The 11,900-nt window shown below is 43.9% G+C and overlaps 1 long non-coding RNA gene across 1 annotated transcript; it reads left to right on the top strand.

The window, feature by feature from the left end:
- Positions 1-9: 9 nt before the first annotated feature.
- Positions 10-1,159, top strand: LOC139026855 (uncharacterized). The gene is made up of 5 exons (XR_011478800.1): positions 10-186; positions 231-735; positions 804-878; positions 919-992; positions 1,083-1,159. It is a non-coding gene; the product is annotated as an uncharacterized lncRNA (long non-coding RNA).
- The last annotated feature ends 10,741 nt before the right edge of the window (positions 1,160-11,900 follow it).

The raw sequence follows: 11,900 nt of genomic DNA, 5'->3' as shown, positions 1-11,900 counted from the left end.
CTATAGGGCTCTGGTCTAAAGTAGGTCACTATATAGGGAATAGGGTTCTATAGGGCTCTGGTCTAAAGTATGTGCACTATTCTAGGGACTAGGGTTCTATAGGGCTCTGGTCTAAAGTAGTGCACTATATAGGGAATAGGGTTCTATAGGGCTCTGGTCTAAAGTAGTGCACTATATAGGGCATAGGTTTCTATAGGGCTCTGGTCAAGTAGTGCACTATATAGGAATAGGGTTCTATAGGGCTCTGGTCTAAAGTAGTGCACTATATAGGGAATAGGGTTTCTATAGGGCTCTGGTCTAAAGTAGTGCACTAATATAGGGAATAGGGTTCCATTATGAGATGCATTCTAGACTACGGTAGACGTTGTCCTATAAACTCGGCTTGTTGTGTTCAGTCAGAAGAATATTTTTGAAACAAGAAACTAACAAAAGGAGTTTTTTTTTAACCTTTGTTTCAGAACATCGTCTCTCGTCTTCTAGAAATACAATGCAAATTCATTACTTAAAAATCATACAATGTGATTTTATGGATTTTTCTTTTAGATTCCGTCTTTCACAGTTTGAAGTGTACCTATGATAAAAATTTACAGACCTCTACATGCTTTGTAAGTAGGAAAACCTGCAAAATCGGCAGTGTATCAAAATACTTGCTCTCCCCACTGTAGGTCGTCTGTCCAACGTTCAGCAAGTGGGTCAGAAGTTACAGAATCCTCCTTCAACAGGAAGTGGGCCAGAGTTACAGACCCTCCTTCAAGGACAGTGGGCCAGAAGTTACAGAATCTTCTTCAACAGGAGTGGGACAGAGTTACAGAATCCTCCTTCAACAGGAAGTGGGCCCAGAAGTTACAGAATCTTCCTTCACAGGAAGTGGGCCCAAAGTTACAGAATCCTCCTTCAACAGGAGTGGTAAGTGGCCAGAAGATACTATCTTCCTTCAACAGGAAGTGGTAAGTGGGCCAGAAGATACAGTATCTTCCTTCAACAGGAAAGTGGTAAGTGGGCAGAAGACACAGTATCTTCCTTCAACAGGAATGGGTAAGTGGGCCAGAAGACACATATCTTCCTTCAACAGGAAAGTGAAGACCAGAAGGTACAGTATCTTCCTTCAACAGGAAGTGGTAAGTGGGCCAGAAGACACAGTATCTTCCTTCAACAGGAAGTGAACCCGAAGGTACAGTATCTTCCTTCAACAGGAAGTGGTAAGTGGGCCAGAAGATACAGTATCTTCCTTCAACAGGAAGTGAACCAGAAGGTACAGTATCTTCCTTCAACAGGAAGTGGTAAGTGGCCAGAAGATACAGTATTTTTCCTTCAACAGGAAGTGGTAAAAAGGTATATAGTATCAGTATCTTCCTTCCTGTCAGTTTAGTGGCTTGTCTGTCCAAATGCACAGTAAGACAAGCACATCGTTTAAGAATACAGAGCAATATCTTTACAAACTGATCATGTAAAAGTCCCAAACTGCACCCTACTGTATTCTTTATGGGCCATGGTCAAAAGTGTACTAGTATAGTGCATCTATATAGGGAATAGGGTGCCAACTCCAAGTCTAAAGTAGTGCACTATATAGGTAATAGTGGTGCATTTGAGATGCAGTTACTGAGAATATCTCCACACACAGTGATAATGCCCCTCTCTTCTTCTCACACTCCTGATGTATGTAGGCAGGAATATATCACAAGGATTTCTCCATTGCCCAACAATAAATTCTCTATTTATTCTTAATTTTTTTCCGTCTGTGTATCCCCCGTCTCAGTCGACCAGAGACTTGAGGTCTGGTAAGCCTGGTCAGTTTAAGGTCCGCAGCATCTGACATAGCTTTACCCTAAAGCAGAGAGAGGAAGAAGAAGAGAGAGAGAGAGAGAGGGAGAGACAGAGAGAGAGAGAGAACCCTATTCCCTATATAGTGCACTACTTTAGACCAGAGCCCTATAGAACCCTATTCCCTATATAGTGCACTACTTTAGACCAGAGCCCTATAGAACCCTATTCCCTACATAGTGCACTACTTTAGACCAGAGCCCTATAGAACCCTATTCCCTACATAGTGCACTACTATAGACCAGAGCCCTATGGGGGGCTACATAGGGAATAAGGCCCCATTTTGGGATTTAACCTGTGTTTATTACAGAGAGAACCACTGGGACAATACAACAATATATATGCCAGTGGCAGCTGTTTTGTGAATAACCCTGTCCACAACCGCCTGTGATAAAGTGAAACATCTGAGGCCCACACCTGAGCCAGACCCGCTAATATAGAACATGACTGTAGGCTACAGAGATGACGGAACCATTGTTTTTAACAGGGGGTGTAGGATTTAGATTTACCTGATGTAGATATGTTTCTGCTTTATAATTTCCGACACTTTGTTCGGCTATTTGTTAGGCAACTTGTCTATAGTTAGATACATGCAGCTTCCCTTCTGTTATATGTTGCCCTAGAAGACTAAATGAACTCAACAGAATTATGTCATAGATTCGATAGAATGAGTGCTTCGATCTACAGTATACTGAACAAAAATATAAATATATATAAACGCAAAATGTAAAGTTTTGGTTTCATGTGTTTCATGAGCTGAAATAAAAGATCCCTGGAAATGTTCCATTCTCTTGAATGTTGGGCCTAAATTTGTTTACTTTCCTGTTAGTGAACATTTCTGCTTTGCCAATAAAATCCATCTTCCTGCCAGGTGTGGCATATCCAGAAGCTGATTAAATAGCATGATCATTACACATGTGCACCTTGTGCTGGGGACACTAAAATACCACTCAAATGTGCAGTTTTGGCACACAACACAATGCCACAAATGTCTCAAGTTTTGAGGGAGCTTGCAATTGGCATGCTGACTGCAGGAATGTCCACCAGAGATGATGCCATAGAATGTAATGTTAATTTCTCTACCATAAGCCGCCTCCATGGTCATTTTAGAAAATTTGGCAGTATGTCCAAACGGCCTCACACCCGCAGGCCACGTGTAACCACGCCAACCCAGGACCTCCACYTCCGGCTTCTTCACCTGCGATGGTCGTCTGACACCAGCCACCCTTGACAGCTGATGAAACTGAGGAGTATTTCTGTCTGTAATAAAGCCCTTTTGTGGGGGGAAAACAAATTATGATTGGCTGGGCCTGACTCCCTATACCCTGGGCAGGGCTTCACTCCTGCCCAGTCATGTGAAATCCATAGATTAGGGGCTTAAATTAAAATTAGTGTTGTGTTTATATTTTTGTTCAGTATAGTTTACATCAGTAAAGTTCTCTGTCATCGCTGCTTCTTTCACGGAGAAAATAACTTTCTTTAATTGAGATTTTCAGTGCTGAATGTCCAAATGACATCAGTTTGACCGGTTTGTAAGATCCATATTTGATGTGGTTGAAATACTATCAGCTTTAATGGTGCTGATAAACACAACACCGTCTTACAGATGGTATCTACTGTGGTTTGCAATACTATTCAGCTTTATGGTGGATTAAACACAAGACACCTTCTACAGATGGTATCTAACTGTGGTTGAAATACCAATCAGCTTTAATGGTGCTGATAAACACCAACACCTCTACAGATGGTATCTAACTGTGGTTGAAATACTATCAGCTTTAATGGTGCTGATAAACACAACACCTCTACAGATGGTATCTAACTGTGGTTGAAATACTATCAGCTTTTATGGTGCTGTAAACACAACACATCTACAGATGGTATCTAACTGTGGTTGAAATACTATCAGCTTTTATGGTGCTGGTAAACACAACACCTCTACAGATGGTATCTAACTGTGGGAAATACTATCAGCTTTAATGGTGCTGATAAACACAACACCTCTACAAGATGGTATCTAACTGTGGTTGAAATACTATCAGTTTATGTGCTGATAAACACAACACCTCTACAGATGGTATCTAACTGTGGTTGAAATACTATCAGCTTTTATGGTGCTGATAAACACGCACCTCTACAGATGGTATCTAACTGTGGTTGAAATACTATCAGCTTTATGGTGCTGATAACACAACACTCTACAGATGGTATCTAACTGTGGTTGAAATACTATCAGCTTTAATGGTGCTGATAAACAAGCACCTCTACAGATGGTATCTAACTGTGGTTGAATACTATCAGCTTTAATGGTGCTGATAAACACACACCTCTACAGATGGTATCTAACTGTGGTTGAATACTATCAGCTTTATGGTGCTGATAACACAACACCTCTACAGATGGTATATTCATTCTCATTCTCTCAACATGCTGAAAGAAATAAATCATATTTATCCACTCCTGTTCCAGTCAAAATGTTGTCTACATTTGGTGTATAAGTTAACTGCAATAAATTAAGTTAATATAAAGCTATGTGAGGTTATAGATCCTACAGTAAGGCTATGTGAGGTTATAGATCCTACGATAAGGCTATGTGAGGTTATAGAGCCTAAAGTAAGGCTATGTTGAGGTTATTGATCCTACAGTAAGGCTATGTGAGGTTATGATCTACAGTAGGCTATGTGGGTTATAGAGCCTAAAGTAAGGCTATGTGAGGTTATTGATCCTACAGTAAGGCTATGTGAGGTTATAGATCCTACAGTAAGGCTTAGTGAGGTTATAGATCGCTACAGTGTAAGGCTTAGTGAGGTTATTGATCCTACAGTAAGGCTATGTGAGGTTATTGATCCTACAGTAAGCTATGTGAGGTTATAGATCCTACAGTAAGGCTAGTGAGGTTATAGATCCTACAGTAAGGCTATGTGAGGTTATTGATCCTACAGTAAGGCTATGTGAGGTTATTGATCCTACAGTAAGGCTATTGAGGTTATAGCCTACAGTAAGGCTGTGTGAGAGTTATAGAGCCTACAGTAAGGCTATGGAGGTTATAGATCCTACAGTAAGGCTGTGTGAGAGGTTATAGAGCTACAGTAAGGCTATGTGAGGTTATAGATCCTACAGTAAGGCTGTGTGAGGTTATAGATCCTACACGTGTGTAGTGTTGCTGAAGAAGTGGGTATACTCTATCCAAACGCCCCGTCCGGCGAAGGAATGGCGCCCTGTGTGATTAATTCTATGAGAAACAGTGACATACACTCTGAATGACCTAAAATGAGAAATCCATATTGGTCTTTCAGTCAGGCCAACCCAAGCTGCAGTGTGCAGTAGGCTAATAGTAGGCCAACCCAAGGTGCAGTGTGCAGTAGGCTGATAGTAGACCAACCCAAGCTGCAGTGTGCAGTAGGCTGATAGTAGACAACCAAGCTGCAGTGTGCAGTAGACTAATAGTAGGCCAACCCAAGCTGCAGTGTCTGCAGTAGGCTGATAGTAGACCAACCCAAGCTGCAGTGTGCAGTAGGCTGAAGTAGGACCAACCCAAGCTGCAGTGTGCAGTAGACTATGTAGGCCAACCCAAGCGCAGTGTGCAGTAGGCTGATAGTAGACCAACCCAAGCTGCAGTAGGCTGTAGTAGACCAACCAAGCTGCAGTGTGCAGTAGGCATGATAGTAGAACCAACCCAAGCTGCAGTGTGGCAGTAGGCTGATAGTAGACCAACCCAAGCTGCAGTGTGCAGTAGGCGATAGTAGACCAACCCAAGCTGCAGTGTGCAGTAGGCTGATAGTAGACCAACCCAAGCTGCAGTGTGCAGTAGGCTGATAGTAGACCAACCCAAGCATGGCAGTGGCAGTCAGGCCATGTGTAGATAGACCAACCCAAGCTGCAGTGTGCAGTAGGCTGATAGTAGACCAACCCAAGCTGCAGTGTGCAGTAGGCTGATAGTAGACCAACCCAAGCTGCAGTGTGCAGTATAGCTTAGTAGACCAACCCAAGCTGCAGTGTGCAGTAGGCTGTAGTAGACCAACCCAGCAGTGTGCAGTAGGCTGTAGTAGACAACCCAAGCTGCAGTGTCAGTAGGCTGATAGTAGACCAACCCAAGCTGCAGTGTGCAGTAGGCTGTAGTAGACCAACCAAGCTGCAGTGTGCAGTAGGCTGATAGTAGACCAACCCACGCTGCAGTGTGCAGTAGGCTGATAGTAGACCAACCCACGCTGCAGTGTGCAGTAGGCTGATAGTAGACCAACCCAAGCTGCAGTGTGCAGTAGGCTGATAGTAGCCAACCCAAGCTGCAGTGTGCAGTAGGCTGATAGTAGACCAACCCAAGCTGCAGTGTGCAGTAGCTGATAGTAGACCAACCCAAGCTGCAGTGTGCAGTAGGCTGATAGTAGACCAACCCAAGCTGCAGTGTGCAGTAGGCTGATAGTAGACCAACCCAAGCTGCAGTGTGCAGTAGGCTGATAGTAGACCAACCCAAGCTGCAGTGTGCAGTAGGCTGATAGTAGACCAACCCAAGCTGCAGTGTGCAGTAGGCTGATAGTAGACCAACCCAAGCTGCAGTGTGCAGTAGGCTGATAGTAGACCAACCAAGCTGCAGTGTGCAGTAGGCTGATAGTAGACCAACCCAAGCTGCAGTGTGCAGTAGGCTGATAGTAGACCACCCAAGCTGCAGTGTGCAGATAGGCTGATAGTAGGCCAAACCCAAGCTAACAGTAAAGACAGAATGACTCCCAGTTCCATTACAGTAAAGACAGAATGACTCCCAGTTCCTATTACAGTAAAGACAGAATGACTCCCAGTTCCATAACAGTAAAGACAGAATGACTCTCAGTTCCATAACAGTAAAGCAGAATGACTCCCAGTTCCTAACAGTAAAGACAGAATGATCCAGTTCCATAACAGTAAAGACAGAATGACTCCCAGTTCATAACAGTAAAGACAGAATGACTCCCAGTTCCATACAGTAAAGACAGAATGACTCCCAGTTTCCATTACAGTAAAGACAGAATGACTCCCAGTTCCATTACAGTAAAGACAGAATGACTCCCCAGTTCCATTACAGTAAAGACAGAATGACTCCAGTTCCATTACAGTAAAGACGAAATGACTCCCAGTTCATTACAGTAAAGACAGAATGACTCCCAGTTCCATAACAGTAAAGACAGAATGACTCCCAGTTCCATAACAGTAAGACAGAATGACTCCCAGTTCCTACAGTAAAGACAGAATGACTCCCAGTTCCTTACAGTAAAGACAGAATGACTCCCAGTTCCTTTACAGTAAAGACAAGAATGACTCCAGTTCCATTACAGTAAAGACAGAATGACTCCAGTTCCATAACAGTAAAGACAGAATGACTCCAGTTCCATAACAGTAAAGACAGAATGACTTCCCAGTTCCATTACAGTAAAGACAGAATGACTCCCAGTTCCATAACAGTAAAGACAGAATGACTCCCAGTTCCATAACAGTAAAGACAGAATGCCACCAGGGCTCACTAGAATAATAGTGAAGACATCAAAACTATGAAATAACACATATGGAATCATGTAGTAACCAAGAAAGTGTTAAACAAATCCAAATAGATTTTAGATTCTTCAAAGTAGCCACCCTTTGCCTTGATGACAGCTTTGCACACTCTTGGCATTCTCTCAACCACCTTCACCTGGAATGCTTTTCCAACAGTCTTGAAGGAGTTCCCACATATGCTATGCACTTGTTGGCTGCTTTTCCTTCACTCTGCGGTCCAAACCATCTCAATTGGGTTGAGGTCGGTGATTGTGGAGGCCAGGTCATCTGATGCAGCACTCAATCACTCTCCTTCTTGGTCAAGTAGCCATTACACATCTTGGAGGTGTGTTGGGTCATTGTCCTGTTGAAAAACAAATGATAGTACCACTAAGCGCAAACCAGATGGGATGGTGTATCGCTGCAGAATGCTGTGGTAGCCATGCTGGTTAAGTGTGCCTTCAATTCTAAATAAATCACAGACAGTGTCACTAGCAAGCACCATCACACCTCCTCCTCCATGCTTCACGGTGGGAACCACACATGCGGAGATCATCTGTTCACCTACTCTGCGTCTCCAATAGACGCGGCGGTTGGAACCAAATATCTCAAATTTGGACTCATGAGACAGATTTCCATAGATCTAATGTCCATTGCTCGTGTTTTTTGGCCCAAGCAAGTCTCTTCTTATTATTGGTGTGCTTTAGTAGTGGTTTCCTTGKAGCAATTCGACCATGAAGGCCTGATTCACGTGGTCTCCTCTGAACAGTTGATGTTGAGATGTCTGTTACTTGAATTCTGTGAAGCATTTATTTGGGCATTTATCTGGGGACCCATACTAGGCGGTGATGCAACCGGTCAGGATGCTCTCGAAGGTGCAGCTGTAGCACCTTTTGAGGATCTGGGGACCCATGCCAAATCTTTTCAGTTTCCTGAGGAGGGAAAGGTGTTGTCGTGCCCTCTTCACGACTGTCATGGTGTGTTTGGACCATGATAGTTTGTTGGTGATCTGGACACAAGGAACTTGAAACTCTCGACCCCCTCCACTACAGCCCAGTCGATGTGAATTTCGGGCGTGTTTGGTCTTCCTTTTCCGGTAGTCCACAATCAGGTCCTTTGTCTTGCTCACGTTGAGGGAGAGGTTGTTATTCTGGCACCATGCTGCCAGGTCTGTGACCTCCCTATAGGCTGTTTCATCGTTGTCTGTGATCAGGCCTACCACTGTTGTGTCTTCAGCAAACTTAATGATGGTGTTGGAGTCATTCTTGACCATGCAGTGAACAGGGAGTACAGGAGGGGACTGAGCACACACCCCTGAGGGGTCCCCGATCAGTGTGGCAGATCTGTTGTTGCCTACCCTTACCACCTGGGGGACGGCCCATCAGGAAGTCCAGGATCCGGTTGCAGAGGGAAGTGTTTAGTCCCAGGGTCCTTAGCTTAGTGATGAGCTTTGAGGGCACTATGGTGTTGAATGTTGAGATGTAGTCAATGAACAGCATTCTCACATAGGTGTTCCTTTTGTCCAGGTGTAAAAGGGCAGTGTGAAGTGCAATAGAGATTGCATCATCTGTGGATCTGTTGGTGCGGTATGCGAATTGGAGTGGGTCTAGGATTTCTGGGATGATGGTGTTGATGTGAGCCATGACCAGCCTTTCAAAGCACTTCATTGCTACGGGCTTGAGTGCTACGGGTCGGTAGTTATTTAGGCAGGTTACCTTCGCTTTCTTGGGCACAGGGACTATGGTGGTCTGCTTGAAACATGTAGGTATTACAGACTATCAGGGAGAGGTTGAAAATGTCAGTGAAGACACTTGCCAGTTGGTCTGAGTACGTCCTGGTAATCCGTCTGGCCCCGCGGTCTTGTGAATGTTGACCTGTTTAAAGTTCTTACATCGCCTATGGAGKGCTTGATCAAATAGTTGTCCAGAACAGCTGGTGCTCTCATGCATGCTTCAGTGTTGCTTGCCTTGATGCGAGAATAAAAGACATTTAGCCCGTCTGGTAGGCTTGCGTCACTAGGCAGCTCGCGGATGGGTTTCCCTTTGTAGTCCGTAATAGTTTGCAAGCCCTGTCACATCCGTCGAGCGTCAGAGCCGGTGTAGTAGGATTCAATCTTAGTCCTGTTTTGAAGCTTTGCCTGTTTAATGGTTCGTCGCAGGGTATAGCAGGATTTCTTATAAGCGTCTGGATTAGTCTCCCGCTCCTTTTAAGCAGCAGCTCTAGCCTTTAGCTCGGTGCGGATGTTGCCTGTAATCCATGGCTTCTGGTTGGGATTTGTACGTACGGTCACTGTGGGGACGACGTCGTCGATGCACTTATTGATGAAGCCGGTGACTGAGGTGGTGTATTCCTCAATGCCATCGGAAGAATCCCAGAACATATTCCAGTCTGTACTAGCAAAACAGTCCTGTAGCGTAGCATCCGCGTCATCTGACCACTTTCGTATTGAGCGAGTCACTGGTACTTCCTGCTTTAGTTTTTGCTTGTAAGCAGGAGTCAGGAGGATATAATTACGGTCAGATTTGCCAAATGGAGGACGAGGGAGAGCTTTGGATGTGTCTCTGTGTGTGGAGTAAAGGTGGTCTAGGATTTGTTTTCCTCTGGTTGAACATGTGACATGCTGGTAGAAATTAGGTAAAACGGATTTAAGTTTGCCTGCATTAAATTCCCCGGCCTCTAGGAGCGCCGATTCTGGATTAGCATTTTCTTGTTTGCTTATGGCCTTATACAGCTAGTTGAATGCTGTCTTAGTGCTAGCGTCGGTTTGTGGTTGTAAATAGACAGCTACGAATTATATAGATGGAAACTCTCTTGGTAGATTGTGTGGTCTACAGCTTATCATGAGGTACTCTACCTCAGGCGAGCAATACCTCAAGACTTCCTTAATATTAGACATCGCGCACCAGCTGTTACTGACAAATAGACACACACCCCCACCCCTCATCTTATCTGACGTAGCTGTTCTGTCCTGCCGATGGACAGGAAAACCCAGCCAGTTCTATATTATCCGTGTCGTCGTTCAGCCACGACTCGATGACACATAAGATATTATAGTTTTTAATGTCCTGTTGGTAGGATAGTCTCGAACGGAGATAATCCAGTTGATACTGACTGTCCACAGTTTCTCTGCTTTGTGTGGTGTGTGTGTGTGTGTGTGTGTGTGTGTGTGTGGTGTGTGTGTGTGTGTGTGTGTGTGTGTGTCAGTCAGTCATAAAGCCCTGGAACTCGTTAGCTGTCTCCAGTCTTTGACACAGGAAGTCTAGTACCAAAAGGTCCAGCTGTTGACAGGAGTAACGAGTTACAAGGAGGAAGGCCAGTCACAAAAGAGTGTGTGAGACAGATGGTGTTGTGATGAGACAGATCGGTGTGTGTGTGGGACAGTATGTGTGCGTGTGGAGATGCGTGTGTGTGTGACAGATGGGAGACAGATCGGTGTGTGTGTGGGACAGATGTGTGTGTGTGGACAGATCGGTGTGTGTGTGGACAGATGGTGTGTGTGGGACAGATGGTGTGGCGTGTGAGACAGATCGTTGTGTGTGTGAGACAGATAGTTATGTGTGAGACAGATTGTGTGTTGTGTGTGAGACAGACCTGTGTGGTGTGTGAGACAGATCTAGTTTGTGTGAGACGATCGGCGTGTGTGTAGAACAGTTGTTGTGTGTGAGAGATCGGTGGTGTGTGTGTGTGAGACAGATGGTGTGTGTGTGAGCGATTGGTGTATGCGAGACAGATTGGTGTGTGAGTGTGTGAGACAGATTGGTGTGTGTGTGAGACAGATTGGTGTGTGAGTGTGTGAGAGCAGATTGGTGTGTGTGTGAGACAGATTGGTGTGTGAGTGTGTTAGGGCTAACAGACATACATATACATATGTATTATTACTGTACTCTATATCTCTACTGCATCTGCATCTTATGTAATACATGTATAACTAGCCACTTTAAAACTAGGCACTTTTATGTTTACATACCCTACATTACTCATCTCATATGTATATACTGTACTCTATACCATCTACTGCATCTTGCCTATGCCGTTCTGGTACCAACACCATTCATAATATCTTTATGTACATATTCTTTATCCCTTTACACTTGTGTGTATAAGGTAGTAGTTGTGGATTGTTAACTATAGAAGTGAAGTTTAGAACTATCAGAAGTAGAACCTTTAGAACTAGATAGAACTAGAACTACGATACGTTTAGAACTATCAAAACTAGAACTTAGAATATCAGAATAGAACGCTTAATATCAGAAGTAGAACCTTTAGAACTATCAAAGTAGAACGTTTAGAACTATCAGAAGTAGAACGTTTAGAACTATCAGAAGTAGAACGTTTAAAACTATACAGAATATAGACATTTAGAACTATCAGAAGTAGAACGTTAGACTACAGAAGTAAACGTTTAGAACTATCAGAAGTAGAACGTTTAGACTTCAGAAGTAGAACGTTTAGACTATCAGAACTAGAACGTTTAGAACTATCAGAAGTAGAACGTTTAGAACTATCAGAATAGAACATTAGAACTATCAGAACTAGAACATTCAGAAGTAGAACGTTTAGAACTATCAGAAGTAGAA

Source organism: Salvelinus sp. IW2-2015, unplaced genomic scaffold (genome assembly GCF_002910315.2).
Source record: "Salvelinus sp. IW2-2015 unplaced genomic scaffold, ASM291031v2 Un_scaffold6097, whole genome shotgun sequence".
Taxonomy (NCBI): Eukaryota; Metazoa; Chordata; class Actinopteri; order Salmoniformes; family Salmonidae; genus Salvelinus; species Salvelinus sp. IW2-2015.
Note: the sequence above shows the minus strand (reverse complement) of the source record. Positions and strands in the feature narration are given on the sequence as shown.